Genomic DNA, 17,489 nt, shown 5'->3' on the forward strand with positions numbered 1-17,489 from the left:
GGATCATGACCTGAACCAAAGCCAGCCGCTTAACTGAGCCACCCAGGCGTCCCATTGCAGGAATAGTTTTTAAAGTACAAAAGTAGCAACAACAGAAAATCCTGCTCTAGAAATATTTATAACTTAGTTTGTTAGACAAGGCCTCTACAGATAAAAGAACCAAATAAACAATAGAAGAACCAAATACTGTGTAAAGCAACATAAGAAAAACTATGACAGTGGGACTAATAAAATGGGATATATATATATATACACACACACAGTTCTCCTCTAGGGAAATGGTCCAATTTGGAAAATAATTTTACGTTTGTTAGGATATGCCTGTATTTCTGATTGTTATACTCCTCTTATCTATTCAACAGCTCTTTCACTAGTTTCCAATAGTAACATGACTCATGTGTTTCCTATTCAAAATGCTGGACTAGATATGCTGTGTGGTTGACTCCTGTTCCAGATGGAAGTATAAAAAAGTCTTCATGTGGGGGCGCCTAGGTGGCTCAGTCATTAAGCGTCTGCTTTCAGCTCAGGTCATGATCCCAGGGTCTTGGGATCGAGCCCCGCATCGGGCTCCCTGCTCAGCGGGAAGCCTGCTTCTCCCTCTCCCACTCCCCCTGCTTGTGTTCCTGCTCTCGCTATCTCTCTCTGTGTCAAATAAATAAATAAAATCTTAAAAAAAAAAAAAATTAAAAAATTAAAAAGTCTTCATGTGTGAGGTAGGAATTACCTGTTTCGTGTACTCTTTTCTTGTTGATGTCTTAGGTCGTATTGCTCACAGTTTGATTGAGAATTCACAATCTTACCTTGGCCCCTAGTTCTTATTTGCCCAATTTCTGACTTGCAAATTTTCATACCTTGTCACCACTTATCTTATTTGTATATGTATATGTGCATATATATACATGTATATATAGTTATGAGGATTTTTGAGATCTTGTGGTATTTCATGCCTCACCTTCCCCCCCCCATTCAAAGCCATGTCTTGCTGCTTTCTGTTCTGTGATTTTCATTAACACAGCTTTCCTAAAAATAATGAGACAATGAAGAATATAATGAGTATGATAGTTAACTTTTTTTTTTTAAGATTTTATTTCTTTATTTGAGAGAGAGAGAATGAGAGACAGAGAGCACGAGAGGGAAGAGGGCAGAGGGAGAAGCAGACTCCCTGCCAAGCAGGGAGCCCGATGCGGGACTCGATCCCGGGACTCCAGGATCATGACCTGAGCCGAAGGCAGTCGCTTAACCAACTGAGCCACCCAGGTGCCCCGATAGTTAACATTTTAAAGTATTGACTATGAGCTAGGCACAAAGTTATACGATTTAAGTACACTTTAAATGGAATCCTTACAACACATCTATCAAGTGGGTACTATCATTATCCCCATAAGGAACTGAGCTTTAGAGAGCTTAACATACCTGAGGTTACTCAGACAGAAAGTGGCAGAGCTAGGATGCCAACCCAGAGCTCATGAATACTACTATGCCACAACTTGTCCTTTTGTACCAGATGCATATTAAACATTCAGAGGGAGAAAAAAGCCAATCCCAACAAATTTCTCTAAACTCTCAAAGACTCCATGTCTAATAATTATCTTTGTAATGTCATGGATTTATCATTAAAAATTTTGCCCAGTTCAAGTTGGAGATAACACTTGCAATACAGTCCTATTGATACTAGAGTTGGTTTTGCATGGCCCTAGATACAGATACACACACACACACACACTGGATACAAGTTTAAGAAGTAGCAGTTCAAAGTAGAAATGCCAATGGGACTTCTGTTAGACCAGCATCAAAATAAAAAAGAGAGGAGAGAAAAGGAAGAAAAGTAGCAGTGTTTATTGAGCTTTTCATGTTATCAGTTAATGTATTAAAATACTTATTTAACCCTTACAACAACTTTTTATTATCCTCACTTTACATGGGAGAAAATTAAATGTGAAGAGGTTATTACTCTTACTTGGCAGATGAAGAAATAAAGGACTAGAAACTGAGATCAAAATCACATAGCTAAAGTGTCAAAGCTGAGCTGAAAACCCAGGGTTAGCTAAATTCCAAAGCCTATGGAATTAATCACTGCAGGTGGTAGACAGATTCTAGAGTAGCTACCATGATTTCTACCTCCTGGTACTTACATCTTTGTGTAATCCCCTCTCCTTGAGTGTGGGCAAACCTTGTGACTTGCTTCTAAACCATAGACCGTGGCAAAGATGATAGAATGTCACTCTTTCTCCCTAGCCAACTCACTTTAGAGAGTTTAGAGGCACTCTTCACCAGTTTGATGAAGTAAGCAGTCATAATGAGAAAATCTACATGACAATGAACTGCAGGTGGCCTCTAGCCACTGAAGGCAGCCTCCAGCTGGGCTCTCAGTCCTACAACTGCAAGAAAAGGAATTTTGCTAACAACCTGAATGACCTTAGAAGCAGATTGTTCCGCAGTCAAGCTTCCAGATGAAAACACAGCCTGACTCATGCTTTAATTGAAGACTTATGAGACCCTGAGTAGAAGACCAAGCTACACTGTGTATAGACTCCTGACTCACAGAAAATGTAACATAATAAAAATGTGTTATCTTAAACTGCTAAGTTTTGCTAATTTTTACACAGCAATAGAAAACTAATATACCCTGTTACCTTGGTTTTCCCTATGCTAGGAGCACAGTAAATTCTTAGTAAATGGTAGTTGCTATTATTATGATAATCAAAATGGAAATTTGAGTATCAGAGTCAAAGAGAAATGTAACAGAAATTTAATAAAGTTAAATAATTGTTTCCATTTTAATCAAGCAACTGCTTTAGGAGATAACAGATGATGGTATGTCAAAAACTTTTATATTACTCCCAACAATTATTGAGTGTATTATTATCACATGAAATATAAAATTTCTAGTGGTGCTTATATCCACATATTGTTTTACTGTCTTACAGTATACTCAAAGTAAATTAGAAAGTTTCCTACATTAAGATAGTCCTACATAGATATGAAGACATAGTAAAACACAGTTTCAGGTTAACAATACTTTTTATAAAGTGTGGTTTTTAAGTGTGTTATAAAGTGTGTAACATTTTTAAAAAAGATTTTATTTATTCATTTGCCATACAGAGAGAGAGGGGGGGAGAGAGAGAGCTAGCATGAGCAGGGGAGAGGCAGAGGGAGAGGGAGAAGCAGGCTCCTCGCTGAGTCAGGAGCCCGATGGGGGCTCGATCCCAGGACCCTGGGATCATGACCTGAGCCGAAGGCAGACATTTAACCGACTGAGCCACTCAGATGCCCCAAACATTGTAAGTTTTTTAAATAGCTTTAAATATGATGGATAAAATAATTCAGGGCATTGGATCAAAAAAGGAAACTGTGATGAAACTACTATCAGCATAATACTTTCAGTTCATGAATGTGTGTATATTTTGCTTATCAAGGATAGTTTATACTAAACACATGATATAATTATACATATTTAACTATAGAGTAGGTTAGAGGACTTGAGTGGGTTTCTATCTGATAGATTTAAGGTTTGCTATTGTGGGAAAAAAGACAGGTTAGTGTTTATGTCTAACTAAATTGCAAAATTTTTCTGATTGTATCTTCTACCAGTGCCCCCTTTCCCTTCTGTGTTTACACTGGCATGTGAAGGTACAGTTTCTGTCAAACAAGTCATTAAAGATGGTGTTCGTTGACTGAATAGACACATTAATCTCACTACTGCTGCACACAGATATGCACTGAACATATAGTAAATATAAGCATAGATCTTCTATAGGTGTTACAGCATCAGAAAATTTGCCCATTCTCTCTCTAGTGAGAATATGTGACCCCAAGACCATAGCCATTCATAATTCTTAATAGGTTTAATAAATACTATGCCAAATATAGTGTTAGTCATATGGTAGCTAATATCTTTTTCATATTTGCTTCTTTTGAGGGCAATCATGATTTCTATCAGTTTTTCTTAATTTTTTGTCATCTGTGTTTTCTGGAAACAAACACTAATAATGGATCTATGCACATTTATTTGTGGTTTGGCTTTTCTAATGATTGACTCAATGAAATCAATCATTTCTAATGAAGTGATTCAAGAGATAACAAATGAATATATTAATTAATTTGAAATTTATCTAACTTTAAATTAAATTACTTGTCCAGTTAACAGGGTTTTGTTTTGCTTTCTTCTTGGCAAACTTTATCGTCAGCATTTATGTAATTTTCTGTTTAGATTCACGATTATGAATTGTACTGTGGCAAAGTAAAAGTAAACACCTTGTAATATCCCTGAAAGAATTAAGCATTTCTTCCTATGGCATGTTATCTACAGATGGATAATGAGGAAAGCAAACCAGTCTGTCTTGTTCTAGTGTCTAGGAGATACCTTGTGGTTATTATTTAATTCAAGTGCCAACTAGAGCAGCCTGGAATCTTTTTTGGAACAAGGTGGGGTATAAACACAAATATTTTTTAAAAGGCCAAACTGCCAGGTTTAAGGCAGCTTTTGAACTATTGTTGACTTCCTGATACAGGTTCAAAATATGGGAAATTGCTAAGTACATTTCTTAGTATAATCTATAGACCGATTCTAGACTTAAACTGAAATTATTTTCCTCTCTGGCCTTGGATGAAATTTGGTAAAGCTTTCCTTAATATTTTCATAATAAAAACTCATCTGGTTCTATATGAGATCAGGGATTTAGAAGGATTTATTACTTTATAGTTAAATTTATTTCATATTGGGGGTAGATATTCTTCCTCTCCTTACAAAATTGTAGGGAATGGATTGAATTTAGAAATACATAAGGTGAGAATTTCCTCTCAACTATTTTTGTTGCATCCTTCTCTTTTGTCCTCCCTTCCCCCCAACTTTAGCTCTTTAGTGGGTAAAATATTTCACAAAGTTGTGTTTGCAGTTTTCAAAGTGACTTCTTGGAAATGAAACTTGCATCAACTTTTTTTCTTAATCCCCAACTGTAAGAGCCACATTTTCACTTTTGATTTGTTAAAACAGACTGGCTTATAAATGCCTGAAACTTTGGTGGATATTTTTAGGCAAGGAATAGTTTCAAAATTGAAAGAAATCCTCTTAAAACTGAGACATAAGCACAAATGATTGAGAGCCCTTTTTTCTCTTTTTAAAAATATTCTAAGACATTTCCTTTTTTGCAGATTGCTCTTTTATTAGATTAAAATTGCAAGCCCTCAGACACCAGGCTGAATTGTATTACTGTTAACAATCACAGTGAGAAGGTATTAATACACAAGCACTTCAAGTATCGCAGTCCAAGAGCAGAAATAACCGGTTTACGTGCCAGAATAGTCTGATAGATGCCTGGTATGGAGGCCTGGAACTAGGGGAAAACAGAGAACGACTCCGTGGGGGAAGGCGTCAACAGAGAGACAATGCACTGTTTTCAGAGTCCAGTGGGTTGTTGGGGAGAGGATGACCTTTAACCTTTCGGGGAACATTTATTTGGGAAACTGAACAGCATTCACTTTGAGGGGGCGAAAGAAGTGGAATGTTGTGGAAGTATCTACTTTAATAGGTCCTGGGTGGGCTTAGGGACGTTCGGAGTCGGTTGGTCTGCGGGGTGGGCGAGCGCCACGCCGAGGAATCGCGGGCCAGTCCAGGACAGGCGGAAGGCGGCCTCTGGGTGCCGCTGAGAACAACTCGGGTGGGGGCAGGGTCGTGGGGAAAAGTAGAGTTCAGCGTGTTTCTGCCTTTGCGTGTAGGGCTATCAGAGGAGGCGCAGAGGGGCGGCGCGGGGTATTTCCCGCTCCCGGGGAAAGCCGGCTGCGCCCGCGGCGCCCGCGCCGCGGCCCCTCTCCCGAGGCGGCGAACGCTCCCCCCGGCCCGGGCCGCGGCCCTCCCGCCCCGGCGGAGGCGCGCGGTGGATTGTGGGCTGGGGGCTGCGGCGGCCTCGCAGCGGCCTCCGGCGCTGTTTCCCGGACCGAGCCGGGCCGAGCCGGGCCGGCGGGGTGAGGGGAAGCAGTGGAGCAGCGAGCAGAAGCGCTAGGGGTAGTGGTCGCGGCGCGGCGCGGCGGCGGCGGCGGCTCCTCTGGAGGCCGGGGATGTGGGAGAGGCGGTGGCAGCAGCGGCGGAGGCGGCGCTGCGGACCCGGGGGAAACTGCTGGCTGACAGGACACCCGGGAGAGACGTGAGGGAGCCGCCGCTGCCGCCTCTCACCCGCCGCCTCTCAGCACAGGAGGCCCTGTGCTCCCCCCGGCCGACGGGCCAGCCGGCGCGGGGCGGGGGCGGGAAGCCGGGTTCGGGCCCGGCGGGGCTCAGGGCGGCGGCGGCCGCGGAGCAGCCTCGGCGCGACGTGGAGGGCTGGAGGCGGCGGCGATGCACTAGGCCTCGCTCTGGGGCGGCTGCCCGGGACCCGCAGGTAGGTGTCGGGCCGGCCCCACTCGCCCCCCAGCGCTTCGCGGCCCACCCTCACCCCGACCTCCGGTGGAGAGAGGGCCCGAGACCCCACCCCCTGTGTCTCCTCCCCGGCCCGAAGCCGATAGAGTTTCGGTCACAACTGACGGGCGCTGAAGCTTCCATTCTCCTCTCGGCCGCCTCCACTTCTGCGTTTTCGGTCCGGCTTTGGGATCAGGGCCGGCAGCTGTTCTCCCCACCTCCAGTCGGCGGCCGAAAACGCCGCTGTCCCCCCTCTCGCCCCTCTCTGGGATCCGGGCTTTGGAACTTCCACCACCCTCCTTAGATGCCGCCCCCAAACTTTCCCTTTCTTTTTCCAGCCGGGCCCTTAACCCTCTTTTGAGCCTACTGGAATAAATAAATGGAAAAAAAGAAAAAAAAAAATCGTTTTTCTTCCTAAGGTAGAAAAGGAAGGCTAACCCCCCCCAAATAACTCGGTGTTTTGCATTTTGACGATTTAGCTCGCAATAATTTGTTCAGTAATTAATTTTCTTCAGTTTTGCTTCTTTCCATCTGTGCATTGATAAAAAAGGAGGCCTCCCCTGCCCTCCTGTCGTTGACAAGGGACCTTTTGGCTACCCATTATAACTAACCACTTGGTCTGTCCATGTGTAGAGTTCAGGATGGTATTTTTAGAATTTTGACTGACCCGAGTTTACAAGTTTCGTTTTAATTCACTTTTAACCAGCTTTATTTTTTTGGCTTTTATTGAGTGAGGCGCCCCTTACTTTCGAAGAATTAAATTGTTTGGACTGTTCTGTTTTTTGTTTTTAATTGGCTCTTTCTGGTTTGTCAAACCCCAGGGCAATCTTAATAGTAAATGCTTACAAGGCAAATGATATCATGATACAGTATGCTGAGAAATGCGTTATTGTGGTAACTTAAAACTGCAGATTTTGATGGACATTCAGGTTGACTTTTATAAATCTGGAGAGTTCTAATTGGAAAAGTACTTTGAGAGCCTTGATTTCTAAGCAGTTTTGGTGGAACAGATGGAATGATGGGATTTGTCTATATTTGTATTGCAGTCAGAGTCTAATTTCCTAGAAATAGGTATTACTTGATGGTTCATAGTGATGGTCATTGCTCATGATAGATTTTGGTAAAAATGATCAATATATGCAAATTTGGGGTGATGAAGAGTTGTGGTTTGGGGGATTAGATGTTTGCAGTTTTATTATGATTTGGCTATTTTTAAATTAAGCTCTGTTAACTTCAGAATTATTACACTACCAGGACAGATATTACAGTTTGAGGATCATTTTTAAAAGAAAAATGTTGTAAGGTTTTCTTTGTAAAGAATGCATCACAGAATTATAAAGACTTTCCATGTTTTGTTGATAATACTCTTGTATTTTGTTCTTGTAGAGGTATTGCTACTCCACATTTGGCTTTCTGAAATGTTTTTCATTGTTTTTATGTTATTCAAAGTTTGTTAGGAAAAAATGAAATTTTTGTATGTTTTCTGGAAAAGTTAAAATTTATTTCTGGATAGGTATTAAGTTTGTATGTCAGAATTAAAATCAAATCTTATATAACTCATGAAATGGCAAACTTTGCAGAATTTTTAAATCACTTCCTTTTCCTATCAGTGAAAGTTGATTAAAATTCTTTTTTCCTGCTTTTAGTTTTTACATACAACTTTGAGTAAAGCACACTCATTTAAAGTGTAAAATTAAATGATTTATAGTATATTTACAGAGTTGTGAAACCATCATCATAATCTAATTTTAGAACATTTTCATCACCCCAAAAAGAAACCTGCTCATTAACAGTACTCCCCCATTCTCCCCACCCTACCCCCCCCAAGCAACCACTATTCTACTTTCCATCTTAATATTTGCATGTTGTGATTCATGCATGTAAATGGTATCAGCTCATAGCTTTTTGAAGTGTTTCTTTTAAAATCAACTTACCTGTTTAAAATATTTTGAGTCCGAGAATAAGCAGCTGATCACTGGTGTTAATAATCCATGTTCTAAACAACTGACATTCTATTTGGTTATATTCAGCATAGATTAAAGTGTGGAGAAAGAAAAAGTTAGCATGAATGATTTCAGTGACCTCAAGAGGTGGTCTGGTTAGCTGGGAGTCAAGTAAAAGTTGGAGTATCTTTGCCATTGAATATTAGGATATCAGGGTTAGAAAAAACCTTAACGGCCATCATCTTACTTCCTGCTTGTTTCACAAATAGATGGCAGGAACCATATAAATTCTGGAGTGGAAGCTTGAATTTCTAGGATGGTGGCTCAAGAACCACAGTGTGGCCATGTAAGGCAAGAAATGGGGATTTGCTAATTAGAATTGTTAGGTTCTTTTATGTGTGCATGTGTTTGACAATTTACTAGCAGAGCTGGAAAAGAACTGGACATTTCCCCATTTGGGGATGGAGGGTTGTGGGGAGACTAATGTATCCACATGGATGAAATCCATCTTACAAAATCCTCTAAAAATGCTTTAATGTAAAGGAGGAGGGTGTATACTGTATATTATTTAGGCAACTTCTTGTATTGTTACCATCTTGTTTTTAAAAATTCAAATTTTGAAGACAAAATTAATTTTAAAGAATTAAGATTAACAAGGCTGATTATAGGCCTCCTTTTTCAAAGACCCAGGGCCCTAACATCTAAACTAATGGCTCTCATACAGTGGTGAATTTGCCCTCCAAGGGACATTTGGCAGTGTCTAGAAATGCTTTTTGTTGTCACAACTGAAGGTGGGGTGCCATTGGCATGTAGCCAAGAATGTTGCTAAACTTAAAATGCACAGGATACATCCCATGTCATCCCACCATCCCCATACAACAAAGAATTATCCACCCAAATGTCAATAGTATTGTTTTAAACCTGTGGTTTGCATTATTCCAGTAAGTGTCTAAGCTAGTGTTCTCAACTCCCACTAGGTGGGAAAATAACTCTCACTAGGTACTGTTTAGTATATTAGATTAACTCTTTAGGTTTTCCAGCAACTCTCTTTGTAGTGGGAAGCAGTTAAGGGAAAAGTAGAAGGCAATCTAATTATGACACAATGCAGATATTCTTTAGTCTGTTTAGGTATCTCCAAATCTGAAGAAAAAAAAATTTTTTTCCCCCTGAAAATGCAAAAGCCTTGTTTTTATTGCAGATTTGAACTATTATTATGTTTTGAATTGTTGGTTACTGGTGCATAGTTTTTTGGAATTGAAATAGATAAAGTAGTATTTTTTTTTTTAATGTAAAAGTGATTTTTTTTTCCTGGTGGCTTCAACTGCCAAAAAAGGAGAGAAGTAAGCTAACTTTTAATTAATTAATTACTAATATATATTGTGAATGTCCAAAAAGATTCAGAGCTCATATATGAATTGCATCTTTTTTCCTCATTCTTGGAGGCCCCACTTTTGATTCACTTAATTTGTTTTTTATTATTCATTTACTTATTTTCATTTAATTTGTTTTTAACAAGCTTAACTTGGTGATGAAAGAAGAAAAGATTGACACTTGGGATCACTTTTGCTATTTACCTCTCTTACTACCTTAGATAAATTACTCAGTCTTTCTGAGCCTTGATTTTCTCATCTATGAGAAAGGAATAGTGATAATTCCTATATTATAAGGTGATTGTGAGAATTAAATGAGGTAATGTGTGTTTAGATGCTATGTCAACTATAAAACTGTAAGAATTAGTTACTACACCTGAAATTAATGTAATGTTATATGTCAATTGTACCTCAATAAAAAAAGTTGCTTGTTTCAGAAGAATCAAATTAAAATGGGACATAGAGGGTACCAAAGTCAGGAGCATAGACAGCAAGGCAGAGAACAGTGACTGTTGATAGTATCTCTAGGGAGAAGAGAGAAATTCTAAAAATATACTGATAACAAAATAGTAAAAGAACTAGTATTATCACCAAAAATTTCAAATTCTTTACTGTAGGAGTAAATTGACATCCTTCAGTAGCACCTGGAAGTATCACTATTATAGCACAGTATAATAACTGATTATAAGGGTGAAATTAACTTATCAAGAAAGGGTTACCCATTTTCAAAATATGCTATTTGAGAAGTTATGAAAATATATAATTTCAGAATTAAATTTTTCAGAAGTGACTTATTTGTACAAAAAGTTTTAGCCTTTTGAAGAGTAAGCTGCAGTTATCTGGATTAATTCCCTTGTTGGGAATAATTCCTCTGTCTTCATTTACTATTCATGTCTTATTTTATAATTACAGGGTATTCTACCACTAATAATTGCTCTTCAAATGTGAGGATTTAACTGAATAAATAGAGTTTTAAAGCCTACTCACTATTTGTAAAATCTTAATCTCTTTCTAGATTTGTTTCTTTTTCTATTATTTTCAACTTTTTGTAAGAGATGCTTTGATTTTTCTACATGTCCAGTAGCCCATGCTCTAGTGTTTAGAGTTGAATTAACTAAAATACATGAAAAGGGGGGGGGAATGTAATCTCTTACAATTTTGTTAAGTGGTCAGCTTCACAATCATACCAAATTAAGACTTGAGGTAACAGAACTCGAGCTATTCAATGTGATTTTTCTAGGGTAGCATGAGGTTAGAATAGTTGGAGACAGTATTAAGAATAAGTCATGTGGTGATATTGGTAGGTTTTTTTGTTTTTTGTTTTTTAATATGGTGTACTTAAAAAAATCGAGAGGGGGGAATTTTCATGGCAAAAAGTGTTACTGATTTGGGGAATTTTATATTCATATAGTTGGCTTTTTCACTTGAAGTTGTGTATTTGTGTATGAATTTTGTATGTATCATGTTTTATGACATTTTGTGGAGTGAATAAAGTAAAATTTTGAAATCATGTAATTATGTCAAGAGAGTTCGTGTCCTATTGTCGATGTTGTTGTTTCAGTTTGGCTAAACTGAGGGGTAGATTGGGCCCAGGTGTGAAGAGTTTTTGGACTTGATAGACTTGAGTATACACCACTATCAAAGAATACTTAAGGAGAGTGACTTAATCAGATCTAAAGATGATTCTAAACTTGAGTGAGGTTAGGACCAAAGAAGGACTTTTGGTAGGAGATTCTCACAGCAGTTTAATCTGCAAATAAAATCCTGAACTAGAGTACTGACAATTGGAATGGAGTGCAAGGGATGGTTGTGTGATGAATTTTGGAGGTAGAATCCATAGGACAGTCCACATTAGTGTAGAAATTAAAGAATGTAGAGAGGTTAGGGAGTCAAGTTGGCTCTAAGGTTTCTAATTTAGGAAACTGATAGATTATGTTGCCATTAACTGAGCTAGAGAAGGAATAAATTTTTGGCAGGTGGAGTCAGATAAAGATGATAAATAATTTAAGTTTTGGATATATTAAATTTTAGGTATCTTTGAGACTTGTAGGTGAAGATGCTCACTAGGCAGTTATAAATATGGTTGTGGGACACTGAAAAGAGGTTAGAACTGGAGAAAGATCTGGAATCTATCCAGTTTTCTCTATCTCTACCACCATTATCTTGAGTTCAAACTACTGTCATCTCTTACTGAGATTATTGCAAGTTTCCTATCTGGACTCTTCTAGTCTTAGTCTTCTCCATTCCATTCTCTGTGCTATAATCAGTGATTTTTCTAAAGGGCAGATCTGATTATATCATTTCTCATAAGTTATTTCTGTGACTTTATGATGAAATCTATATTCCTTATTCTTTTAATTGATTTCTAAATTTAAGTTCTTTTCCCAACTTACCTCTCTAGCCTTGTGACTCTCCCCAACTCCCTCCTCCCCCCAAATATATAATTTTCTCATATTTTAAAAAAATATTTTATTTATTAGAGCGAGAATGAGCACACACGAGCGGGGGAGGGGGTAGAGGGAGAGAGATTCTCAAGCAGACTCCATGCTGAGCATGAAGCGTGGTGTGGGGTTTGATCTCACAATCCTGAGATCATGATCATGACCTGAGCCGAAATCAAGGGTCAAATGCTTAACTGACTGAGCCACTCAGGCGCCCCTAATTTTTTCAGACATACTGAATTACTTCTGGTTTCTGGCAGAAGGCTCTTTTTCCCTTCCAAGCCTTTGCACATATATTCCCTATTCCTGTAGTATTCTTGTCACACATTTGTTTAGCTCATTTCTACTTACCTTCAGTTCTTGGTAAGCCTTCATTGATTCATTATTATTTTTATTGAAAAAATTTTAACCTACAGAAAAGTCAAAAGAATAGTGGAGTGAACACACATACATGAGCCCCCCCCCCACATTCCCTTTGCCAAATCTGAAAGCAGTCTGTAGATTTCATGACGCTTCACCCCTAAATACTTAATCATGCATCTCCCAATTACAGGGATTTCTCTTACACAATCACAATACTATTATTACACCTAAAAGTATCAATAATTACTCATTATTAAACATATAGTCCGTACTTAAATTTCCCCATTTGTCCCAACGTTTTTTATAGCTTTTTTCTTTCCACTAATGCAAGATTCAGTCAAGGTTCATGCATTGCATTTGGCTGGTATGCCTCTTTAGTCTCCCTCAATCTGGACTAGGGCCCAGTGCCTCCTTCTCTTCTTTGGTTTATCCTTTGAAAAGTTAGAGGCATTTGTGCTCGAGTATATTCCATATTTTGAATTAGCCTATTTCTTCATGATTAGATTCTGGTTAGATATTTCTGGCAAAAATATCACACAGGTGATATATATTCCTACCACTTTATCACATCAGGAGGCACTAATGGCAGGCTGTCCCCCTGTTGGTGATTCCAGCTTTGATCACTTGGTAAGGGTGGGAACTGATAGATCTCTACTATTTAATAAATAATTGAAAGGGTGATGATTTATGACCATGTAAATATCCTTTTCCTAACAACCTTTTAAATCACCGGTTTTACCATCCGTTAATGATCCTTGCTTGAATCAGTCATTGCATTTGAGGATTACAAATGGTGATTTTTCTTTTTCTTTTATGCCGTCTACATTTATTTTATTGGCTTTTGAGGGCAGTGAGGTCCGATTAGATAAAGACTGAATATAGGCAATTGAATTTGGAAATCAGGTCTTTCCTCACCTTTTCCAGAGCCAAGTGAGTGGTGAAGATGGAAGATATATTGCTAAGGAGATAGACCAAAGAGCAAGTAGAGGTTTGCCAGTGAAGGGGGGCAAGAAGTAGCCTGAGGAGATAGAGTTGAGGGAAAGAACTTTAATTTAGCACTTGAACCTTTTTTTTTCGTGGACTGATGAGATTGAAGATAGGAGAGTCAGGGAATAATTAATAGAACAGGGTCCCAGATGAAGTGGGAAGAGGTGAGATCAAGAACAGTTGGTTGAAGAATTAACTCTGGACAAGGGTAGACACCTGTATTGTACTGCAGAAGTTAAGAGTTGTGAGGATTAGGTACGTTTGGGTATGGAGGGAAGAAGTCCTATCTGAGGGCTTTTTTTTCCTTTGGTATGAAGTAAAAAGACAATTACTTCTTGAGGATGGGCTTGATGAAGATAAACTAGGGAACCTGAGGAGAATGATGAAGGTTTGTTATAAAAACTGTGGGGATTGGGAAAGAGCAGTGTTTCAGGATAAATCAGTGAAGAGACTGCTGAGTAGGGCCTTATCTGAGATTAGCATTTATACATTTATAATCTTTTTTTTAAATTAACATATAATGTATTACTTGTTTCAGGGGTACAGGTCTGTGATTCATCAGTCTTACACAGTTCACAGCACTCACCATAGCACATACCCTCCTCAATGTCCATCACCCAGCCACCGCATCCCTCCCACCCCCCTCCACTCCAGCAATCCTCAGTTTGTTTCCTGAGATTATGGTTTGTCTCCCTCTCTGGTTTTGTCTTGTTTCATTTTCCCCTCCCTTCCCCTGTGATCCTCTGTCTTATTTCTCAAGTTCCTCATATCAGTGAGATCATATGATACTTGTCTTTCTGTGTTTGACTTATTTCGCTTAGCATAATACCCTCTAGTGCATCCACGTCATTGCAAATGGCAAGATTTCTTCTTTTTTTTTGATGGCTGCATAATATTCCATTGTGTGGCTCAGGTCATGATCATGATCTCAGGATTGTGAGATCAAACCCCACACCACGCTTCATGCTCAGCGTGGAGTCTGCTTGAGAATCTCTCTCCCTCTACCCCCTCCCCCGCTCGTGTGTGCTCATTCTCGCTCTAATAAATAAAATATATATATATACCACATCTTCTTTATCCATTCATCTGTTGATGGACATCTAGGCTCTTTCCATAGTTTGGCTGTTGTGGACATTGCCGCTATAAACATTGGGGTACATGTGCCCCTTCGGATCACTACATTTATACATTTATAATCTGATGTTCTATATAAATTTTCTCTGGTGTCCTGCAGCAAGGAACGAAGCAAAGATAGATTGGAGTTGGATGAAGGAGGAGAGAATTGAACATGCAAGGGAGACTGTTGAATTAATTGACAGGAGATAAATACAACTGGCATTTTTGTTCTTAGGAATATATTACTATATAGTTTCTTCTAGCACATATTTATAGGCTAAGTTATACAGATTTTATTTTAAATTTGCTCTTTTTGTGTAGGCATTTTAGTATGTCTAATGGTTTACATATTTAAGACATACACAATACCAATTACTTTGAATGAATGATTATAGGATTTATTTGCTAATCTTTGGCTGAGACACCAAGATACTAACATTCTAATCTGAATTCACTTTGACAAAAATTTCACTGGTAATACAGTCATATCAATGTCCTGAAAAGGAGTAAAATAAAGCATCTAAGTTATATTTGGTTTCCATTGAAAAAAAATTTTTTTTTATCACAGTATGGTTTTATCATTCAATTCTAGGCCTGTGATCCTTAGTTAATTTCAGTGGCTGCCATATTATGGTGTGTTTTTTTTTGGTGTATTAAGTCTCTGATAAGTGCGGGGAAAAAAGACATTGCTTTTATTTTGAATAACATCTAGACTTAAAATATATATTGTTTTTTGTGGATATTTATGATTTTTATTCCAGATAAGGATGTTACACATGAAATATTTATTTTTATAGCCATATAAAAATATTTAAATTTAATATTACAGATAGTTATACTTTTTATTTTTCTAGCCAAGATTCTCTCTTATTGTTCCTTTTTGTCACTAGATGGAAAGTAAATGAGCAATGTCAGGAAGCACATGTATTCAGTGTCCTACAAGACACCAGGCCTTATAATGTCAAATGGGAATGTAAGGAAAAAGCAGACAACTTTGCTCTTTGTTCTGGGTTTGACTTTGTTATTTTCTGGGTTCACTTTAGCTTCTTCCATGCTCCTTTAATACCCAAAATGAGTAGACAAGTACTTATTTATGTGGCAGCCTTAATTTGTTGGAATTTCTTGAAAGCCCAGATCTTTATGTTTAAATTTTATCTTTATTATTGAGATCTTTGTAATAAATAATTTTTAAAAAATTGTAAGTACTTTAAAAAATTATGATTAAACTAGATTTTGTCAGATAATCTTATACTTAAATAGTGTAGAAGTATATTGTTATTTGTGTCCAGGTTGTATCAAAGAAGCCTATCTATAACATTTACCAGAAATTGGTTCTTAAAATTCCAAAAGTGTTGTGGCAAATACTTTTCAGAATGTGAGATATTTGAGATATTTTAAATTACTATGATTGATACTACAGTACAATTTTTTTCTTGCATGTATTAGTAAATGAAGTTTGCCATTTTTTTGTTGCTTTAAAAAAAATAGCATTGAGTATTGATTTTTCTTTTTTTACTAAACTCAAACCCAAAATTGTATCACAAAATGCCACCTCTGTCCAGCTCTAGTGTAAAATATGTATGTTCACTAATAAGTTCATTCTAGTGTAAAATATATACGTTCACTAATAAGTTCATTAATTACTTTGGGGTGTCTGGGTGGCTCAGTCGGTTAAGTGTCTGACTTCAGCTCAGGTCATGATCTGTGGGTCTGGGATCCAGCCCCATGTTGCCCCCCCCCCCCATCACATGGGCACTGTGCAGGGGCCCCACTCATCAGGGAGTCTGCTTCTCCCTCTCCCTCTGCCCCTTCCCGTGCTCCTGTGTGTGCTCTGTTTCTCATATAAATAAATAAAATCTTAAAAAAATAAGTTCATTAATTACTTAGAATTCAGAACACATTTCCTGTTGAAAGTGTTAAAATGATGGCCCATAGTAGCTTATTTATTCTAAGTTGCAGTTCAGGAATTAACCCTTTGCTAAGAAAAATATAGTAAATTATACTGATGAAAACGTATGTTTTTCCTTAAGGAGCAGTTTTCTAGCAGTCCAGGTCTGATAAAATTCTTTGAACCTACAAGTGCCCTAAAAAATCAAGTCTTACTTGTCAAGGTTGTGAGTTCGAGCCTCACGTTGGGTGTAGAGATTACTTAAATAAATTTAAAAAACTTTAAAAAAGTCAAATCTTAAAAAAATCTTACACAGATTATTATTGCTAACATTTTAATATAAGATGGACATAAATTATTTGTTAGTGTAAATAATTGTTATTGGGTCAGTAATTGATCTGATAAGAGAAAAAGAAGACAGAAGAGAAGAAAGCACTGGGTGCCTGAAATGGATGAGAGGCAGTATAGTGAAATAATTTAGATTTTGGTGTTTTGGAGAGCAGTATGGTGTAGAGACAGAGGCATGGAATTTAAAATCAGAAGATCTGAGTGCAGATCCCATCTTCACAATTAGCTCAATGGTCTGAAACCAAATTACTCTTGGACCTGTTTCTTCATCCGCATAATGGGGATCATTGATTCATTCATTCACTGATTCATTCAGACATGTTTTTCTAGATTGTTAGACCAACAAAATAATCTGAATGAAAGCAAGCAATTATGAACCATATAGTGTTTAGGCAGCTATTAGTGATCCTTCCTTCCTTCCTTCCCTCCCTCCCTCCCTCCCTCCCTCCTTCCTTCCTCTTTCTTTTCTTTCTTTCTCTTTTCTTTCTTTCTTTCTTTCTTTCTTTCTTTCTTTCTTTCTTTCTTTTCTTTCTCTCTTTCTTTTCTTTTCTTTTCTTTTCTTTCTTCTTCTCTGTACTTCTCCCTTGCCATCCATCCTTCCTTCTTTCACTGATAACATGTTTTCACTCTTATCTTAATGCTTTA

General features: G+C 38.1%; 1 protein-coding gene and 1 long non-coding RNA gene across 8 annotated transcripts in view; one reads left to right on the plus strand and one right to left on the minus strand.

Moving 5' to 3' along the window:
- The first annotated feature begins 5,332 nt into the window (after positions 1 to 5,332).
- VPS54 (VPS54 subunit of GARP complex) overlaps positions 5,333 to 17,489 on the plus strand; it is a 96,127-nt gene continuing 83,970 nt past the window's right edge. For 3 of the 6 annotated variants that reach the window (XM_045884901.3, XM_045884902.3, XM_045884903.3), the window contains exon 1: positions 5,337 to 6,371. The gene's annotated coding sequence lies outside the window, so the exon portion shown is untranslated. Of the gene's footprint in view, positions 6,372 to 17,489 lie in introns of all 6 variants that reach the window. The other 3 variants (XR_010405662.1, XM_064572430.1, XR_010405663.1) reach the window with 2 other exon arrangements.
- LOC135361759 (uncharacterized) overlaps positions 6,627 to 17,489 on the minus strand; it is a 38,643-nt gene continuing 27,780 nt past the window's right edge. The window contains exons 3-4 of one of the 2 annotated variants that reach the window (XR_010405664.1): positions 12,494 to 12,552; positions 6,627 to 6,754 (exon numbers count right to left, since the gene is read on the minus strand). This is a non-coding gene — a long non-coding RNA (uncharacterized LOC135361759). The remainder of the gene's footprint in view (positions 6,755 to 12,493; positions 12,553 to 17,489) is intronic. The other variant, XR_010405665.1, reaches the window with a different exon arrangement.

This window comes from Mirounga angustirostris, unplaced genomic scaffold, assembly GCF_029215605.1.
Source record: "Mirounga angustirostris isolate CCGP_5_RB_7025 unplaced genomic scaffold, mMirAng1.0.hap1 SCAF_10, whole genome shotgun sequence".
NCBI classification, from domain to species: Eukaryota; Metazoa; Chordata; class Mammalia; order Carnivora; family Phocidae; genus Mirounga; species Mirounga angustirostris.